The sequence below is a fragment of the Protopterus annectens genome, chromosome 9.part0, assembly GCF_019279795.1.
Source record: "Protopterus annectens isolate FY-2018-M chromosome 9.part0, PAN1.0, whole genome shotgun sequence".
Classification (NCBI taxonomy): Eukaryota; Metazoa; Chordata; order Ceratodontiformes; family Protopteridae; genus Protopterus; species Protopterus annectens.
In genome coordinates, this window is record NC_056743.1 from 1,831,113,979 (window position 1) to 1,831,134,698 (window position 20,720).

Genomic DNA, 20,720 nt, shown 5'->3' on the forward strand with positions numbered 1-20,720 from the left:
TAGGCAACTGCCTCTATGTTGGTAGTATCTTGCATATTGCCCACTGATAGTAACCATGGTGTGATTGCAGTGAGCTACAGAGTGCATGGCACCCTGTCCATCAATCCAATAGGTATGTACATGCCGACAGTGCACCTCACCCATGTTCCCCACTGGACACCTGCAACACCTGTGGTGCCATCAAATGTGACCCACAAAGGACAAAACATGCCTGATACTCAAGCCCTGTATGGACAGATGCCACTGACACCAGGGAATACTGGTATCATGCTATCAATGTAGGTGCTGGGCCAACTTGCTGTCCATGAAGAGTTCCTGCCACATGAGGCCAGGACTGGCACATCTGATGATAATGATCAGTGTACACAACATAGGCCAGACACCCCAGGTACAGTTCCACAAGTCACTGTACATGCATGTGGGAGGTGTGCACATCCCAGAAACTGTCCATATCATGGACTAAGGAACACATACATGGCAAGCAATGAACAGCATTGGCCACACTCAATAGTCACCCAGGTGACTGGATGGTGAATACAATACCCACCTGTGTGGGCAACTCCAAACACTACAGCCCTGAGCCACAATGCAGACCATTGTCATGTGGCTTGATGCCAAGGTATACCCATCACCCAACCTTGTATAGCCATCTGGCACCATCAACCACAACACAACCGTGAAGCAGTGTGCACATGCATGTCAGTACTGGCACCTGTGTCTGTGTGTGTGTGGTGTATGATGCGTATGACCACATTCACACTCACTACAACCCCTATCAACATACTGAAACATGCTGTCTGTCAGACACCTCCACATACCCTTTGCATATATAACCTCCGTATGACCCCTGTGGTGCATGTGATACTTGCACAGTACTGTGTTGTCCCGCTAGTAATGAGTTGTATTCCTGGTCATGCCAAGTGTGGCAATGTGTGTGCATCCCTGTGAGAGTGTGGCTGTGTTGATGCTGACACCTGTTCATGCAGGCAGGCATGGGTACTACACCTACCAAATAGCTACCATATCCCTGTTGCAGATGTCACTCACCATCACATATATGTTCTGAGGGATCCCCAACATGTAACCTATGTGGTGCATCCAATAACTGCATGGAAATGTGATAGCACTGCATAGTCATTGGGGTTTGATACCCTGTACTGGTAGGTGTATGACACAAACATGCGTAAGTTTTACTCTCCTACCCATCTATGGCTTTTCTGTGCCTCTGTCTGCCTCTCACTCCCTCTCTGGTGGATGTGGAGACTTACACCTGCTTTGCCTAGGCAGCAGCATGTGTATTTTAAGTGATGCTCAGGATCAGCTGATGGTCTCTGCATGAACTGCAGCCCTTCCTCTAGCTGATTGCATGTGGAACAGCTGTGGTAACATTACCATAGTCAATTGCATGGAAACACACATCAATATCTAGGAACATCATGTTGCTGTTGGGCCTTTCATTCAATGTGAGCAGGAACTCGATCTGTTGCTTGGCAAACAGCATTTCAGATGGATTGGGGTGTACCTCTAACATTATAGATTGTGGAAACAGGCCAACACACAAGAGGGGGATGTGCCTAACCTGACTACAGACTGTAAGTGCTGCTATACTGCATTTGGAGTAATGTTGGTTTAACAGGGTGTGTGTGGATATAGCTGTCCTACATGTTTACATACCTGCCATGTCAGTGCTATGTTAATGAGGTAACACCCATCTGTAGAGCCATCTGCAGACTGGCCAGTGTGTGGTGCCTTTTGTTTCAGGTGTTACCCACTGAGCACCTATCTGTGAACTGCAGAAGGTAGTGTGAGTATTGCAGTCTGTAGATGGTGACAGCCGTGAGAGTTACTGACTTCATATCCCTCATAGGACATATGATGCAACAAACCCTGTTACAACAGTAAGTGTATGAGGTTATCACAGCAGCATGTCAATATTTGCCCTGTGTATGTGCCTCCAGCCACAACCATGACAACCTTTGTACATATGTCATGCAGTAAAGGGTGCATATGTACTGTGCACCATAATTAGTGACATCATATCTGGTAACAAGCCAGTGAGATATCAGACTGCTACACATGTAATGTATAGTAGGGGTTATATCTGATGACATAACCTGGAAATTTTGTGGTTGTGTGCACAGTACTGAGGTCTGTGTACTTATGGTGATTGTCGGCAGTGTGTGTATTGTTAATATGTACCTTGGCCTGTGTACAGACTGTGGTAGATGTCATTGTTCTTGGTCCTGTTCTATCTGATGTTACATGCTGCTCCACTATATGTTACCCTATCGGCCTACATGTTTGTAGGGCCATACACGCACATGTTCCATAACACAGACAGGAAGCAAACCACACTGCGTAGTGGCCCACTATATGTAGGTTTAGTGTGTGGGGGACACATATGAGGTTGGTGTTGAACAGATAGTTCATATACTGTAATAATACGCTAGCATGCCATATGTAGCTGTGGCTGTGTTCACACTGGTTGTGGTGATGCACTTACACAAAGGTGTATGTTACTCTGTGCTTTGGCATGCCTGTAGAGCCTGCTATGCCATACAGATTGCTCTGTTTGTCAGTGTTCTTGTGATGGTCTCAGTTGTGCCTTGTTATGTAACAGTTATATCCCAGTGTGTCAACTGAGGTCTTTATCCCCTAGGGATTGTCTACAGAGTGTAGATAGAGGCTGCTGAACTATACACTTGCATTACTTACAGTTAATTGTTTGGTATCCTGTGGCCCAGTCTGTATTTACTATTGTACTACATGATGGCCTTGGCCTGGACAGCAACATTTGTTAACATTTCCAGACTACTGTATTAGTATAACTGTTTCACAATTGCATTACTCAGTTTATATGGATGTCCATGTCTAAACAGCTATATGACATGGCATATGCAACTGTAATAGTAGAAATAAAGTTTTCCCATTTATACACACCTGTGTGTGGTGTTATAGCCTTTGATATCTCTGTGGGTATATGTTGCAGGCAATGAATGTCATTTGTATGGGTGGCTCATACAGTCTCCATTTGGTAAGGTGGTAACTGTAGGAATAGTGGCTGTTCCATATTGTGTGCACGTACTACATATGTAACTTAATGTACATATCTCTGCGTGTGTATGTGCAGTTACATATATATCTATATATATAAATATATGTATACATATATATGTATATCTATATCTGCAAATATGTGTCTGTGTATATGTATCCTATGCCTGCCCATGTCATGTCTGGTCCTGGTTATGGGATCTGCAACACTTGGTAATGTACTACAGGGGGTACATGTTTGCCAGTGGGGGGGCATACCTATTCGTACAAGACATATGTTGTTTGGGCCCTCTCAACCCCATTAATGTTGCATGTGGACATATATGTATTTGTTTCCTCATTGTTATCTACAGATGTATGAGATGTATGTCTATATATATATATATATATATATATATATATATAGATATATATATATATATATATTTCTATAGATATGTTGTATCTGTTTAGAAGTTAATATATTCAGACACACACATGCATCTACATGTTGGAGTACATTCTCTGTACTGTTGAATGACTGGGCTGGATGATATGTTTTTGAAAACATCAATGTTATGCATATCTGATATGGCTTAGTGGTAAATCACTTTGGCTATGATGTGCAGGGTTTTGGGTTCGAGCCTTGGAGCGACTGTTTATTTTCTTGCTGGGCAGAACATGGGCTGTTGTATACTGAGTGATTAAGGCACTTTTAAGCCATTGTCAGTGGGTTTGAGTGGGTTTGCGTGGAGGTAAGCACTGCTAACTTCCGGTTATAGTTTCTTATACTTAGCTTCTGAATTGTTTAACCTGTGTAGGCATTGCTTACCCCCACGTACACAGGCTTAAACCTGCTTACTGTTGCTTAAAAGTGTTTACTCCCGCTTACCCTTGCGCTAATTTCTTTAAAAGAAAAGAAAAAGGGGTTAATAGGAAAGAGGTGAAAAAAGGGGTACAAAGAGGGAACTACAGTAGGGAAAATAGCCAGGGATGTGCAGGAAGGTCCATAGCTGCCCATATCTTCTACAGCAACAGCTGTGCATATACACTGAATTTAGAGGTATATTTGGACACTCAAACCCCTAGGAGGGGGTGAGGACAACAATAATACATTGTGATGCCAATTAAACCGGATTACATGTGTCCAGTGGACAAGTGTGCAAAATAGTCAGCTATGTATGGGGCGAGATTTTTTTTGTGGGAACAGATTGCCCTTTTCTTCAGGTGAGAGTGGGATGTTGGGGAGCAGTAGTAGGTATATTTGGGGAGGTATGTTGGATAGGTTAACTGACAAGACAAACAAGACACATACAGGGGAGGTATAGGAAACTTGTGGGGGGGTAAACACCTTGATGGGGAGGGGTGTTGGGAAATCGGAAGTCCACAAGCCCCCTAGTGGAAACAGTGGGACTGAGGTCCCCACCCATGGGCAGTCACCACTGCACCTTCACAGCCGCGAAGATGGCTGTGCTGGGGGCTGAGTTGCAGAGCCAGGCTGACTCTTTAATCATGACACATAGCCCTTGAGCTAGTGTAGAAGATCACCAAACTGCTGGTTGATCTCTCTATGCACCATGACCCCGACCTGGTGACGGGAGACAGGTGCCTGTCCGTGTCCACTCCCGGGGAGGCAAGCCCTATCCCCTGAGGCAGTTACACCCAAAGGTGGTGCAGGACCAACAGACAGGGAGGTTCTGGGTTGGGTCCCAGACATGCTGGTGCCTGGTGCCACGGCCAGCTGAGGTGGGACAGGTGGTTCCATTGGGACTGGCCTTCCCAAGCTTGCTATAGTGTTTAGATTTCATCACCATATGTGGGTTAGTAATAATCAACACATTCCAGGGTTAGGTATAACAACATGCATAGATATTCCCATTAACCCAAACACCAGATACGGAACAGTTGCATAATAAACAGAACACATGCATATATGGGACCACAGTGGTAATAAGAACAGCATGCAGGTACATTGATGGCACCATGCCACCAATGTTGGAATAATTCAATATAGTACATGCATGGGAACCATTAAAATATTTATCAAACAATTGGACATTATCAGAACATAGGTGTCATTACATACCAGTTGGGGTGGGTATGTTGATTATTGTTGGATATATGGTGGGGGGGGGAATGTGAATTAACAACAAGTATATTCCTGTAGTCCACATTACATTCCTAGTCAGTGCTGTTATCTGTACCTTTACATGTCTTACTACACTACCCTATAGCCTTATTTTGGTCAGTGATATGGCTGTTGTCATCATTGCACATGAACCTGTTTTACCTGCAGTATACACCTCTTACCTGGTATATATGTGGAGGGAATGTTAACACTAACTATTTCTACACATACTGCCAGGTTCTGGGTTGATGTTGTGCACATAGCTATCCATCTCTTTCTGCACAGACTCTAGCCATGTGTTGACCACATGCTGGTGTGCCGGAACATATCTAGAATATTGCCCTCTTCCTCCTTTAGTGACCTGACACACACATATACATGCTTTCCTACACAGTTATATTATGTAGCACAGTGTGGGTGACAGTGACCAGTGATACTTTATTATTCAGAGAAACTGCAGCACTCACAATTCCCTACAATACCAGAGTGAACAGTACCAGTAAAGGTTATAATGGTCTGTATTTCTCAGCACAGTGTTCGTATCCGACGTACCTGTGGGAGCAATGTTTGTTAGCACTACCTGACTGTTGCCACACAAACTTCCAGAATACACATTAGTATTATGCACATACATCTCACTCTGTTACTGTACACACTCTGGTCACAGCTTGACAACATGGGAGTGTAGATAGGAAATACTTGAAATATTACTCTCCTAACAGTTTCAGGGGTTGCTACAGTGACAGGTGTGTTCTCATAGATGTTTGACAACCACTTGTATTCCCTGTTTGCTGGCTAAACATCTAGGATTATCCCTCAGACTTACCAGGGGGACTGGGAGACAGGCAGCAGATATGGGCCCATATACTGGACATTCTGGCCTCATCTGTACAGTTGTGGGGTATGATTCTATATGCAGCCTAATTCCATTCCCAGGATTCAGACCATGGCTGTGTCTGCTACAACATACACACTATCCATCACAGTTGGGTCTGCTATATAGATATTGTTGTATATCTCCTATCTGCTGTCTGTCTTATTAATCCCCTGTGCTTTTGCAATCTGACCTTGTATTACAACACTCTTATACAGATTTCTGAGACAGTTATATGTTGTAGGACAGTGTGGGTGGCAGTGATGTGTAATACCTCATTATTCAGAGCAACTGCATCAGTCGCAATGCCATACAATACCACTGTGAACAGTACCAGTACTGGGTATCATTCTTGTATTTCTGGGCACAGTGTTGGTATCTGACAGACCTGTGGGAGGAAGGGTTATTAGCACTACCTAAATGTTCCCACACACAGTACCAGATTCCACATTACTATTATGCACATACATCTCACTCTGTTACTGTACACACTCTGACCACAGCTTGACAAGTTGGGGTGTAAATGGGACATACATGGCTTCTTACTTACATAAGGTATTGGGGAGTTGCTAGTGTGCCAGCTTTGTTCTCATAGATGTGTGTCAATCAGTTTTATTTCCTGTTTGCTGCCTATATATCTGGGATCATTCCACTGATTTTCCAGTGGGACAGGTTGATAGGCAACTGATATGGACCACTTTACTGGATATTCTGGACATGTCTGTACAGTTGTGGGGTATGATTCTGTATGCAGACTACTACTACTGGCAGGATTCGAATCGTGGCTGTGTGTGCTAAATAAACAACAGTTCACAACTCTGCTGCATGTGCTATTAAGTTTTTGTTGTCTGCATTTTCCCTGTTTGCTGTCTATGTGCCTCTCAGTTGTACTAAATGGCCTCTGGGGATTACACTTATCATATACAGGCATTCCTACACATTCAATTTATGGTGCACAGTGTGTGTAACTGAGTGCTTACTACAACAGTACTATTACATGATTGCAAATCTACATTACCATATGATACCAGAATGTACACGTGCAGTCCAGCAGTTAGACCTGTTTTATCAGGCTATTACAATTTTATTGACATACAAAGAATATGAAACTCTTCCTGCCATATTCTTTAGTGTATGCAGTACTTGCCTTGAACAATACAGGTTTTATACAGGCAATTAATTTACCACTACTTTTAGTTTTATTTCCTATGACAGTAAATGCGTGAGTATTACTGATCTGCCTCATGTCGCAACCTCGCCAGGTGACTGATGTGGGCCTCCTGGTTCGCGGCACACTCCATTGCAGCTGTGGGGGACATAAGAGGAATATTTAGCCATACCTATCCATGATATACCTGAGCTGGCAATTATTACACACATACTGGACTGATACTTATACACGACTGGAACATCCCTTGCCACTCTAGCCTCTTGGAGCCACTCCTCCAAGAGGTCCCTCTTACACCGCTTCAGGGTGGCATAGTGGTGCCTGACCTGCTCTCCAGTTCTGGGTATGCCAGTGGCACTGGTGAGGTCATGGGAGAGACAGTCCCAGGCCTCCGCCTTATATTGGGAGCCCTGGTACTAGCCCTGCAGCAGTCTCTGATCATAGTCTTTGACAAGGAGTCCTGCCATGATTTTGGACTCCTGGATGCACCAGTGCTGTGCCCGAAAGTGCACACCTTCTCACCTTACTGCCAAAGTGCCTGCAAGGGGAAGCTACAACCAGATATGAAATGTATTCTTGCCTCTTGGATTTAAGTAGGGCCGATTTCCTGCACTTTTCTGTAATTGCCCGGTTTTGAAAAGGCTAAGCTATGGTCAAACCTGCTTACCTACGGTTGGCATTGTTTAAAGGGGTATACCACTGGGCACAATGTGTGAGCTGAACTACACATTGCTTACACCTTCTAAGCTGGCCTGTGGAATGCTTAGCATTGCTTACATTAGACTTTGCATTATAATTCCTTTTTGGCATTGAGTTATTCATTGCACCATATATGTATGCCTGGTATTCATGATTAATGTGTACTTACATTCTATGGGGTCCTTGTGTTTTATTGGGGACTTCAACACTCTATTATAATTACACCTCACTTCTGGGCTTACTGCTGTACTCCAGTTCACATATTTATGTCATGTAGTGGATTATGGAACATATGTTTGTATACCGATTCCTTTCACAGGTTCATTTTGGTTTTACTATGGTGAAGACTTGTTTGCTGATACCTCATCCTTCTGTATTTCTGTGATGGCTTGGTGATTAAGCTCTGTGATTATGATGTATAGGGTTCTGGGTTCGAGACCTACATAGCTGTTTATTTTGTTGATGGGCAGGACAGGGGCAGTTGGATACAGAGTGATTAAGGCACTTTTGAGCATTTGTAAGCATGTTTGCATGGGTTTGCGTGACGGTAAGCACTGCTAACCTGCGATTAAATCTGCTTACAGAGAGTTAGCTTAAGAATTGCTTAACCAGTGTAAGCATTGCTTATTACCCTGCAAACAGGCTTAAGCTCGCTTACTAGTGCTTAAATATGCTTACTACAACTTATTTGTGCTTGAACCTGCTTACTAGTACCTTATTCATTATGACACTGACACCTCACATGTGCATTTACTGCAGTACTCCAGTTCATAAAAATATGTTATTTAGTGGGTTTTGTAACATAAATATTAGTCATAAAGTGCTTTGCATGGAAAATAGAATGTGCTGCAGTGGGACTTGAACCGGGAATGCTTGTTCACAAGGTGAATACTCTGCCCACTACACTATTGCTATGCTGCTTCATTTGCATATATCTTCCTTGTTATTCTCTTCAGCCATTTAAGCTGCATTAACCATAGCTAAGCGATGGGCACACCCACACACCTATGGTTAGCTTTAATGGGATTTTTGTAAAAAAAATAAATAAATAAAATGTTTGTACACTGTTGCTGTTGTACACAAGGGAGACTATTGCTGGGGATATGCGGACACCTATGAGTGGTCTCGCTCATTTCTGACCCCTTTCTGCTGTTCTTCATTGTGGGGGCGTGTATATTTTTGAGAGCTCTGCTCTCAGACACGCCCCCTGCACTCTTACTCACTCTGTGTAGGCCTAGGAGCTCAGGCAGCGCACCTCATTACTATGCATGGCGTGCTGCCATCCTGCTTGTAAACATCCACCTCCATGCAGGACTAAGCTAGTCCTGCACATAGGAATAGTAAATCCGGGGGAATGTTTTGTAAAGTGTGTATAATGTCATATGCATATTGGATAAATGGCAGAGCTATAACTGGAAAAGCTGGTGTTATATATAGTACTGTTTATTAAGTAGTACTAGATAAATCAATGGACCTTTTCAGTAAAATTTGTTTAATAAAAAATTACTAACTTGCCATGGGTGGGAACAAGCAGCCTGTGCCCCTGATTCTGGGTCTCTCACTTCATGTACCCTTTTATATTAAATATTCTAAAGCCTCACAATCTCATGGGGAATTATGAAACTTCACTGAAATAGTCCAGCAACCAGTCAGAAATCAGTGTACTGCACACAGTCTGAAGGCTGCAAAGTGCACAAATGTTTCGCAAAATGAAATGGAGGCCAAGGATCGCACTCATGGTGATTCTACTACAGATGGGGAAAGCAGGAGGCATCCATATCTATGGAGAGTTTAAGTTATCAGAAACTAAGTGTGATATATTGGTTATTATATAATGACAGGTCATTAACATACAAAAACGTGCATGCTGGTTGGTCAGCCCAACCAGTATGCCCATTGTAGATCGAGCATATACCAACTGAAAAAAGTCTGGTCTCTTCTTCTGTTAATATCTGCTAAGGCTTTCCAGTTTTCTTGAGCTAGGAGGTCAAGAGGTACATACAGAGTGCAGTGAATATACAAGGAAAATCAGGTACATTATGCAGAAACTAAAGAAATGTACCTAATTTTCCCTGTATTTCTTCCCTGCATCTCTTGTACCTCTAAACTGTCTGGATTTCAAACTTTATTTTTTTTCAAAATAAATAAATAAATAAATAAATAAATAAATAAATAAATAAATGAATAAACAACTGCATGAACAGTACATCAAAAAAGTAGAGGGATACAAAAAAATTGGAAGAACACCACGGTGCCGTTATGCAAAGACATTGGCCGGGATTCAGTAATCCTCCGTGTAAGACTAAATAAGTCTTATATGGAAACTGCAGCCTAAGAGTATGATGGCAGCGCACCATGCATATTCATGAGGGTGCGCTGACTCAACCTTAAGGCTAACACGGAACGTGCACGAGTGCAGGGGGCGTGTCAGACTGCCGAGCAGTCCAAATATCCATGCCCCTGCAAGTGCCTAAATCTGCAAATGTCACCAGACATGAGCGAGTCCGCTCAAATGTGTATATCCCCAACACTTCACTCCCCCACATTCTAAACCCCTGTACAAATATAATAAAATGTAAAACTTTTTTTTTTATATTATTCCCGATACAGCTGCCCATATTTGCATGTGTGTGGGCGGGTTTGCCCATTGCTTAGTTACAGTTAGCAGTTTAGACATCGAAGAGGATAATAAACTACTTATATGCAAATTAAGCCAAATAGCAATAGCGGAGCCTTCGCACAAAGAGGAGGCATTCCTGGTTCGAGTCCCACCACTCCCATTTTCATTTTCTGTAGGAAATCTGTGCATAAAAATAATTCCTGATATTTACCTTTTAAATTTTAGTAAAATGCATTGAAATGACCTATGTAGTAGTTAACGATATTTTATATCTATCTATCTATCTATATATATATATATATATATATATATATATATATATATATATATATATATATATATATATATATATATATATATATATATGTAAGAAGGTGAAATGGTCATGCATACTAATGAATGCATAAGTAACATATCTTAAGCAATGTGAAGCACTGCTAAGCAACATATACCAGTATTAAGCACATTTAAGAATAATTGCCCATAGCTAAGCACTGCTTTAACTAGCGCAATGGCTTTGCGTGGAGCTGCGCATTGCGCCAACTAGCACAAACAAAACATGTTTGCACGAAGCTGCGCACCTCGCTAACTAGTGCAATGCCGGGCAACGTCGGGCAACATCAAGCAACGTAGAGCAACGTTGGGCAAAGTTGAGCAAAGTCGGCTAAACACAGCTACACCTCCTAGCCGGTTTAGCCAGTAGTAAAATAAGAAGCAATGACAGGCCTCAAACCCAGGATACTGTGCACCACAATCACAGTATAAACCACTAAGCCATGACAGCTTTTCACATGGATGCACTTCCAACACTCTCATACATATCAATGGAAGTTTACCCATTGCTAAGCAGGTTTGCTTTTAGCTGAGATTTTTCAAAACCGGCCAATCACAAATAAGTGCAGGAAATGAGGTATATTTAAGTGCCATAGGCGGGAATAATTGCCATAACTGGTTGTAGCTCCCATCTGCAGTCAGCATAGCCGGTGTTGGAGAGGGATCTCATTTTCGAGCGCAACAGTGGGGCATTGAGGAGTCAAAAGTAATGATTTGGCTCCTCGTCCATCATCATGATGCAAGACTCCTGCAGGGCCAGTTTCAAGGCACTGAGTACAAAGCAGAAGCCTGGAAACATCTAGCACATGATCTCACCAGTGCCACAGGTGTCCCTCGGACTGGTGAGCAGGTCAGACACAACTACTCAGACTTGAAAAGATGTAAGGAGGACTGACTGAACCAGTGGATACAGAAGGCCCGTTAAATGGAAAATGCCCCACTACTGAGTATGTAGCCATGGAATGAAGTATGTAAAAATTGCTATTGGAGTCTATATTATGGATAGGTATATCTCAATATCCCTTAATTTACTTCACAGCTGCAGGTGTCCGTGCTGCGAATCAGCAAGCCTATGCAGATAGGCTGCTAAGGCTGCGCCACCAGGCAGGTTACTTATTATTCTGCATGTACTGTTATATAAAATAAGTGAGAGAGCCTGAAAAAGAGTGTTGTAACCCATTAATAAAGGTATAATACATCTTGAATAAGTATTCTGCATGCACTGTAATATCAAATAAATGAGAGAGCCTCTAGAAAAGTGTGTAATGAAATTAATAAAGGTATAATTCCTGCAGTGTGTCCTTGTCACTTAGTTCGAAATGTTGTTGTACTCTTGCATTATATAAATAGTACTGTTGTATTAAGCACTGTTAACCCACACTTGGGAAGGCCCATATAAAGTGGATGAAGGGAGTGCCAGTAGCTGTGAAGCATATATACAGTCCTCAACTGTTGGTTCATGGCCGGCATGTACAGGTTAATATGGCACATGAGTAGCTTGTTATTGTGTTCCCCAGAAATGTCAGTATGCTTCTAGAAATGTACGGGGCTGTTAAAATATAACTGATAATGTCACCTGAACACATCCAGACATGTAGATATAAAAATGTAAATAAAATATATAAATACGTAACAGTAACATTTGCATCCTGGACAGTTTGTATGTCAGATACAGGTCAGGTATATAAGGAACTAGCAAAACCCATTTCACAACTTAATGGACTTTGCCTAGTGTAATAATAAATGTAGGGGATATATACCTGCAGTCAATAGGAATGTAGTGTAAACTATAAGTACATATAAGTTGTTAATGGAGGTATCTTTTTACACCCTACTCTATGTGCATAAACAATGCAATTCCACACCTCAATGGGTATGTCTAATCTCAAAACATTTGTTGGGACATATGTCCTATGATTTATAAATATCTACATTTACTTTGATGCATGTGCCCTGTTCAAACACCACAATCTTTGTGGCCTGTTGCCACCAGTCAATCCTGCATGCTGTTGGAATGTCCACTGTTGTTCTATATACGCATGTGTTATGCTTGCGGTTCAACTGTTGGAACTCTGGTGTGTTGGGTTAATGGGAATATTACTGCATGCTGTTACAACTAATTTGGAATGCTGTTGGCTGTTACCAACCCATATTGTCATTAAATCCTCCTAAACATAGAACGTATGGGAAGGCCAGTCCCAGCGGACCCACCTGTCCCACCTCAGCTGGTGATGGCACCTGGCACCAGCAGGTCCGGTGCCCAGCCCGGGACCTCCTCCTCCATTGGCTCTGTGCCACCTTCGGATGGAAGTGCTGCAGGGGATGGGGCTCGTCCCTCCTGTGCAACTGTGGCCAGAGGAGGGCCACCTATCACCCTCTGAATGGTCTGGGCTGTGGTGCGTAGGGAGATCCAGCATTCAGTCGCTAGTCCTCTATGTCAGCTTGAGATAAGAGTAGCGCGACTCACAGGTGAGCCTGTCCCTCCTACACAGCCCTCAGCACAGCCACCCTTTGGGCTGTGAAGGTGCGGTGGTGACTGCCCATGGGTGGGGATCTCAGTTCCACTGTTGCTATCTCTGGGCTCATGGGCTTGCGATTTCCAAACATCCTTCCCCGTCAATGGTGTTCACCCACCCCATGTGTCATATTCCCCCCCTGTATGCATCTTGTTTGTCTTGTCTGTTTACCTCCCCAACCTACCTCCCCAAATATATCTACTTCCCCTACCCCACATTCCACTCTCACCTGAAAAAAAATGGGCAATCTGCTCCCACAAAAAAATTATGCCCCATACATAGCTGTCCATTTTGCACACATGTCCGCTGGACACATAAACTGAAATTTAATTGGCAGTACAACATACTTTGTTGTCCTCACCCCTCTCTCAGGGGTGGAAGGTTTCAAATTTCCCTCCAAACTTCTAGTATATGCACAGCTGTTGCTGTTAAAGAAATGGGCAGCTATGGACCTTCCCTACATCCGTCCTGCAGATCCCTAGCTGTTTTCCCCTACTGTCTTTCCCTCTTTGTGCCCCTTTTTCACCACTGTCCTATCTCCCCATTTTCTTTTCTTTCAAAGACATGAGCGGGGGGGGGTCAGCGGGAGTAAGCACTTTTAAGCAGTAGTTAGCATGTTTGCGCGAGTGTGGGCTTGTGTGTGCTTAGCTAAGTATTGCTAAGCGTAGTGCAAACCCCCGCAAACCCACTTACAACTGCTTAAAAGTGCCTTAGTCACCCTGCATGTGAGGGCACCACTGTCAGTCTCAAACCCCGCACCTTGGACATATTAGACTGCATGAAGTACCACTAAGCCACAGTAGATATACAGCAGGTTGTTGCTGAAATATATATATCATGCATCACAATGAGTGAATGTAAAGGAAAGATAGGAATGCCATAACACAAAACCTGTTCTGTGGAACTTTACCAGCAGTTGTTGTGGAATTGCATTACATGACTGTGATAATAGAACCAGCCATTCTAGCAGTAAATAATATTACAGCAGCACTTTACAACCCCCACACAGTATCATAGCAGGACAATCCCCACCCAAATGTACAAAATACCTGTGTGTTGAAGGTCCAGCAAGGATGTAGGTAGGCATACTCAGTACTGGAATTGTCCAGTTTTCATGAGCATCCTGTGCTAATGTCAACAACAAAAAAGCAGAAACTGTGAAGAAGTGAGTGCATTAATATTCACAGTATAGCAGTTCACAAACAGTTCATGTTCCAAATGAAAACATCTCAATAAATATGTATGTATGGCAGCTAATTGTATAAGTAGAAAATAAACTACATTCTCCCATGTATCTTGTGTTAGCATTTGTAGGGGTGAGTACAATTCTACACTGACAACTGTGTACTGGAAATGGCAGCATTCAGGTCTGAGTACAACATTCAAATCACTGGCTACATCCCTAGCATCAGATATAAGAAGTATACCAACCTTCTGACTTACACAACGGTGTCAACAGCAAACAAGCATGGTCCCCACTTTGGAAAGCTGAAAGGGCTATGCCTACCTGACTTAGCAATTTGTAGCATTGGGTTGCCATGACAGTAAGTACTGCAAGTACCACACAGCAGGCTGCATGGAATTGCCAAATGGTGGCCACCAATTGGTGCAGAGGCCATCAAATGCACATGTGCAGATACCTATAAAAGCAGGCTGTACTTGCTGTCCACACATGCAATCATTTCATTGCAGGTACGTAGAGAGAGAGATAGAGAGAGAGACAGACAGACAGACAGACAGCGACATCCACAACAACAGCAAAAGAAAAAAAAAAGGATATAAAAAATATATATATTGAAAATAAAATAATATATTGAAAAAAAGATATAAATATATATATATTGAAAACAAAATAATATACTGAAAAAAAAATAAGATATAAAAAAAAAATTACAAAACACACGGAACTGACAAATATAAACACATACAAAGGAAAGGTATGTAACAGATATGTATTTACTGGCATGTAGTAGATGTTTTTGAAGAGTACTCTACATAGTCTGAATCATCCATATGTGGCAGCAGTACGTATCTATGCACAGATGCCCTGCATAACTACTGCCATAGAGAAATCAGTGTGTAGCTGTGTGCAGTGGGATATGACTTTGACATATGTAGTTCAGCATTAAATGTCAAACATCTGATCTATGTTATCTGTGTTCTGTATAGTAGTGTGTACAATGTCTGTTTGGGGGAGTAGCACATACAGTTATATAAACATGGATGTGACAGTAACAAATGCATGATAGTCATATTAACGTGTAGCTTAGCATTGGCAACAGCTGTACCAGGCTAGTATACTAATCTAGCATTTGCAGCTATATATACACCCTCTAATATTACTGTGTGCTCACATGTGACACCTGTTCATGTTGCAGCAAGGCCTAACAGGTCAGCCATGAGGTACACAAACTTACAACAGTGTGGACCTTGTGTGTGTATGGCACACAAATACAGAGAGATCTGTCTGTGTCAGATATATTAGCATCTGTACATGTGCATAGAGCAAGGAACATACTGCAACTGTTTGTGAAGGGTGGACATATATATGTTGTTGAAGGTTGTTATGTGCATATTTCTATGTAGGTTATAGTGTGTGGCAAACAAGACAGCATACAGTGCTGGTATATGACATGTGGTGTTTAAACGCTGTGGGTATGATTTGTCAGGTTTGCAGTGTTGCAGCCAGTGAGGCCTGCTAAAGCTACATGGGCTGAGAACACTTTCAATGCATTCCGCACAACACTGTGCAATATTATGACATAACTGTATACCTCACAACCTTCGCATAATTGATATTCTCACCATGAAAGGTGGACTGTATATCTGCCTATATGTATATCTATATGTACACCAATGGATGTTTATATGTATGTGTGTGTATACATATATATATATATATATATATATATATATATATATATATATGTATGTATATATATATATATATATATATATATATAGAGAGAGAGAGAGATTTACTGCAACATATTCCTGGTGACAAAGCCATGGACTCAAGCTCAATGTTGACACTGCATTGGCATCCCTTCTTGAAATAACTCTGTACCCATTAACTACCACATAGGTGGTAGTCTACTTAACACTGAAGGTGTGATAAGAGACCATGGGACACAGGTGGACAGTAGTCTCCCCTTTGATAATCACAGTGCCACACTAGTCATGTAATCTGTCTATGTGGCACATGTCATCACAAAAGGTGTGTCATTCAGGGAAATATAGGTCAGTGTTCCCCTCTACTCATCACACATAAAACCCATTATAGAGTACAATGCCCTATGCGATATGTACCTCACAAGACATCTACAGCAACTGGAAAGGCCACAGACATACCTCACAAAGAGTAATTCCAGCCTCAAACAGATGCCCTATGCAGACCATCTCAAAAACCACAGCTAGACTGTGTCGAATACCGCCTACCCAAAGGTGACCTCTGCCTAACATACAAAGCTATGTCAAACCCAGAGCTGTTGGACATGCTCCATGTAAACAGATCACAATCCCTACGAGCTACACGCTCTAAGGACCTAAACCTTGTGACCTCAATAAACAGCACATGCTGGAGGGATAGATCCCTATCTCAGAGATATCCCATTCTCTGGAACAAACCACCTATCAATAGCAAACAAACCTCCTAATTAGCAGTCCTCATAAATAATCATGATGATTGTATGGGAGATAGGAAATACACCCCGGGAATCACCTCTGTGGCTCTGCTTGACAGGGCCATGTGAAATTAAATTACCTGTGTGTCAAAGGCCAGGGTAGCATATGGCTAGACTTCTATAGGCCCTAGGACCAATAGCCTATTACCTACCTATGAACCGATACACAGCCACATGTACTTGTTGAAATAATTGCTATGTGAGGTTGACTGAGTGTGATGGTGAATGTGTTGGTGAATGCATCAGAGTTCTGTATATGTGTGATAGCTTAGTGGGAAACTGTTTCTGTCATGGTATTTTGTGTCCTAGCTGTGATCCCAGCAAAAGATGTGTATGCTATTGCTAGGCAGAAAAAGCAGTATGCCATATGGTCTGACATAGTCCCTTGGTGTCGACCAGGGTGTCCCATTGCAGGCTAAACCAGTACATGTATACCTATTGAGTATTACTGCTGGTGAATCCAACTCCTGTATGAACTGTAGTACTACCTGAAGCTGTATGCCTAAATAGCACAGTATGGTGTATGTCCACATTTCTTGGAACCACTGTTTTGTGTGTTCCCTGTAGTACTCACAGATTACATACCTCAGGCATAAGGTTTTGTAACTACTGACACACAGTACTGTATGGTACACAGGTAAAGGTCATCTGGGTTGCCATACCTTTGTGTCTGGTATGTATGGCTGATGTGTATGTGGGTATGCCTGTACCATGGCCTTAGTCATATGTGTGTTACAGGATATAAGTGTGTATCTAGCAACATGTATAGTCTAGTACAGCAGTATGCCACCTATATTAATGAATGTGCACATATGTTAGGCAGGGCTTTACCATCAACGACTACTGTGGTATTCTGGTAATACTGCAACTGGACTTTACAATCATTGCAATGGATTACATATTTCTTTATGCTTTAGCTTGATACATACCTCCTGTGGCTAGGTGGTGCATTGTGTCACATACAGTGTGCCATGTACTGTTGTATAGTCTTACATACTGGTTTATCTTTGTTGCTGTGCAAAACATGGTTTGATATATAGAGGGTGCCAGGCACTTTCAGGCAGTTGTGGGTTGAGCACTGATATGTGGTATTGAAAGTGTGTATCCTCTGATAGCCAATAGGTTGCTATATATAGCAGTTAATTGATATCTGTACTTTAGAATGTTAAGTGTGTCACATGACTTGCTCACACATATTGTTTCATTGTCATCCAGGGTCATGTCCCACCATCGTAATCCCTCATATAGCCCAGCAGAGGAGGAACAGATTATAACCAGCCTGGTTCAGCACTACGCCCTGCTGTTCTCAAGAACCAGCCAGGACCAGCATGAGCGGACTGCACTGTGGCAAGATCTTGTCCGTAGGGTAAATAACATAGGCATGCATAACCGGACATATGACCGGGTACGCCATCACTGCAGTAATTTAATTAGACATGTCCGGCAGCATGCGTCTGATATCCGTAGACAACAGCTTGCCACTGGTGGTGGGGTAGCCATCCATCCCCCCTCACCAGAGTGGAGGAACTGCTCTTGAGCCAGGTGGCTCCTGGCCAACAGCAACAACTAACATGTATCATCATGGAGGCCGGAGCCACCCAGCAAGTTGACACAGAGCGTGCAGGTAACATGGCATAGCTGTAGACTACTGTTACCTCTATTGGTAGATCATGCTTATGTGAGATGTGTACTGTGTAGTTAGAAGATGTGGTGCCTAGTGTTGTGCAATACTAATAATTAGGAATATAATCTGTAGGCCTGTGACTGTCAACAGTTGTACTACTGTAAGATTGCAAACACACAGTAGGAATGCCACAGTTGTTGCCACTGACAAACTGTCTCATATCCTTGTAGGTCCCTCTGGTGTGACAGCAAAGCAGCAGACCCATGCTGGTGAGTGTGTTCTACATTTAATATTGCTAATTAAATGTGCATGTCATAGGTGAGGTGTAGGCAATGTACACGTAACACACTTGCGCATAATGCATGCTGTGCATGTTTGCTGTGAGACTATGCACATCTCAGTAACGTGAGTAGTTGCCTCAAACACATGCAATACACAGAGCATCCCACACAATTGTGGCAACACTGTAGTGGACATTGGATAGGCAGAGTCGATACACATGCACACAACATACACAACTTTGTCATACGCAGTACACATTAACATGCTACACATGGCGTATTCAGACACCTGCTGTAAGGTCACACTCCAGTATCCCAAATGTCATCCACACAGCACACATAATATACCTGAGGGGTAGAGTCCTCTCATGTGGCTGTGCGACACTCTTCAACACATAACACATTCATGTTAGGCAACGGCCCCTATTGGGCACCTTACAAACCCATGTAACAACTGGCTGTGAAATGGTGAATGTAGCCATGGTACTGCAGTTCAGGTACAGCATGCTATGTGCCGGTCTGGCACACATTAGTAGCCTTGAGTGACCACATGATGCCTCATGATTATGGCTCATGGTACTACACCCCATTCAGTTACAGTGACCACAGTACTACACATAGCATTAATTGCTATGCACCTCAATGTTGTGTGTATGCAAACATATGCATCTATACACAATATGCATAGCAATCACCATTTGTACAAAGTGACACATATATGTCTTGTAATGCTATTGAGTGTATAGGTCACATGACACACATTGTGTATGTGTGATGTTTAATGTTGCAGTTGTGTTGTAGCATGCCATGTCATGGCTGGCACTGCATGTCCAAAATATGTCCTACACTCACCATAACCACTGTACAATGGCTATATTGAGCAATGGTATTCCATCAGGTATACATGCACCACTCATCCTGTGTGTATACATAGCATGCATGTGCTAAACCTGTGTCCACAATTATCTGCTAAAGACACAGATGCTCTAATCAGAAATGGATATCTATGTGACACACAGATACATATCCAGCCATGGTATGTATACCTGTGAGTGATGGTGCACAGGACATTGCAGAGCTTTTAATACTTGCACAGCAATGTTGTGTTCATGAACACATTGCGTTCCAGGGTGAGGCCAATCACTGAACAACAACACACATGCATCAAAGCCATGTATACTGTTATTAGCAATGGCTGTCTACACTCGCACTGCATGCTGTTGAGCAACACACGTCCTGCATGCTGACACGTGTGATATAACTGTTTGACTTGTGATACTGTACCCCACCATCACCCGCTATTGAGTATGTTCTGGATTGCTGGTGGTGTGTGTGTGTGTGTGTGTGTGTGTGTGTGTGTGTGTGTGTGTGTGTGTGTGTGTGTGTGTGTGTGTGTGTGTCTGATTTAGTGAGGAGTGTATTTGTGTGCATGTGTACATGTGTGCATGTGTGCATGTGTGGATGTGTTTATGTGTGCATGTGTTCATGTGTGCATGTGTGCCGACATCATGTACAGGTCGTAAAGTGTGTTTCCTGTCTTCCTCTCACAGGTGCTGAGTTTGGGCTGGTTCACTGCAGCAGGGAAACTGATGTCACTGAGCAAAATAGTGATAAAGATGATAAGTGTGTTGAGGCACAGGCATGTTTGCCAGGGTCTGTCGTTGGGCCACCAATCGACAGTACACAAGTGTCCACCCCATCCATGCACACAGTCATACTGCCAATACATCCATCACCAATGCCCTTAGCGGAGGGACAGCG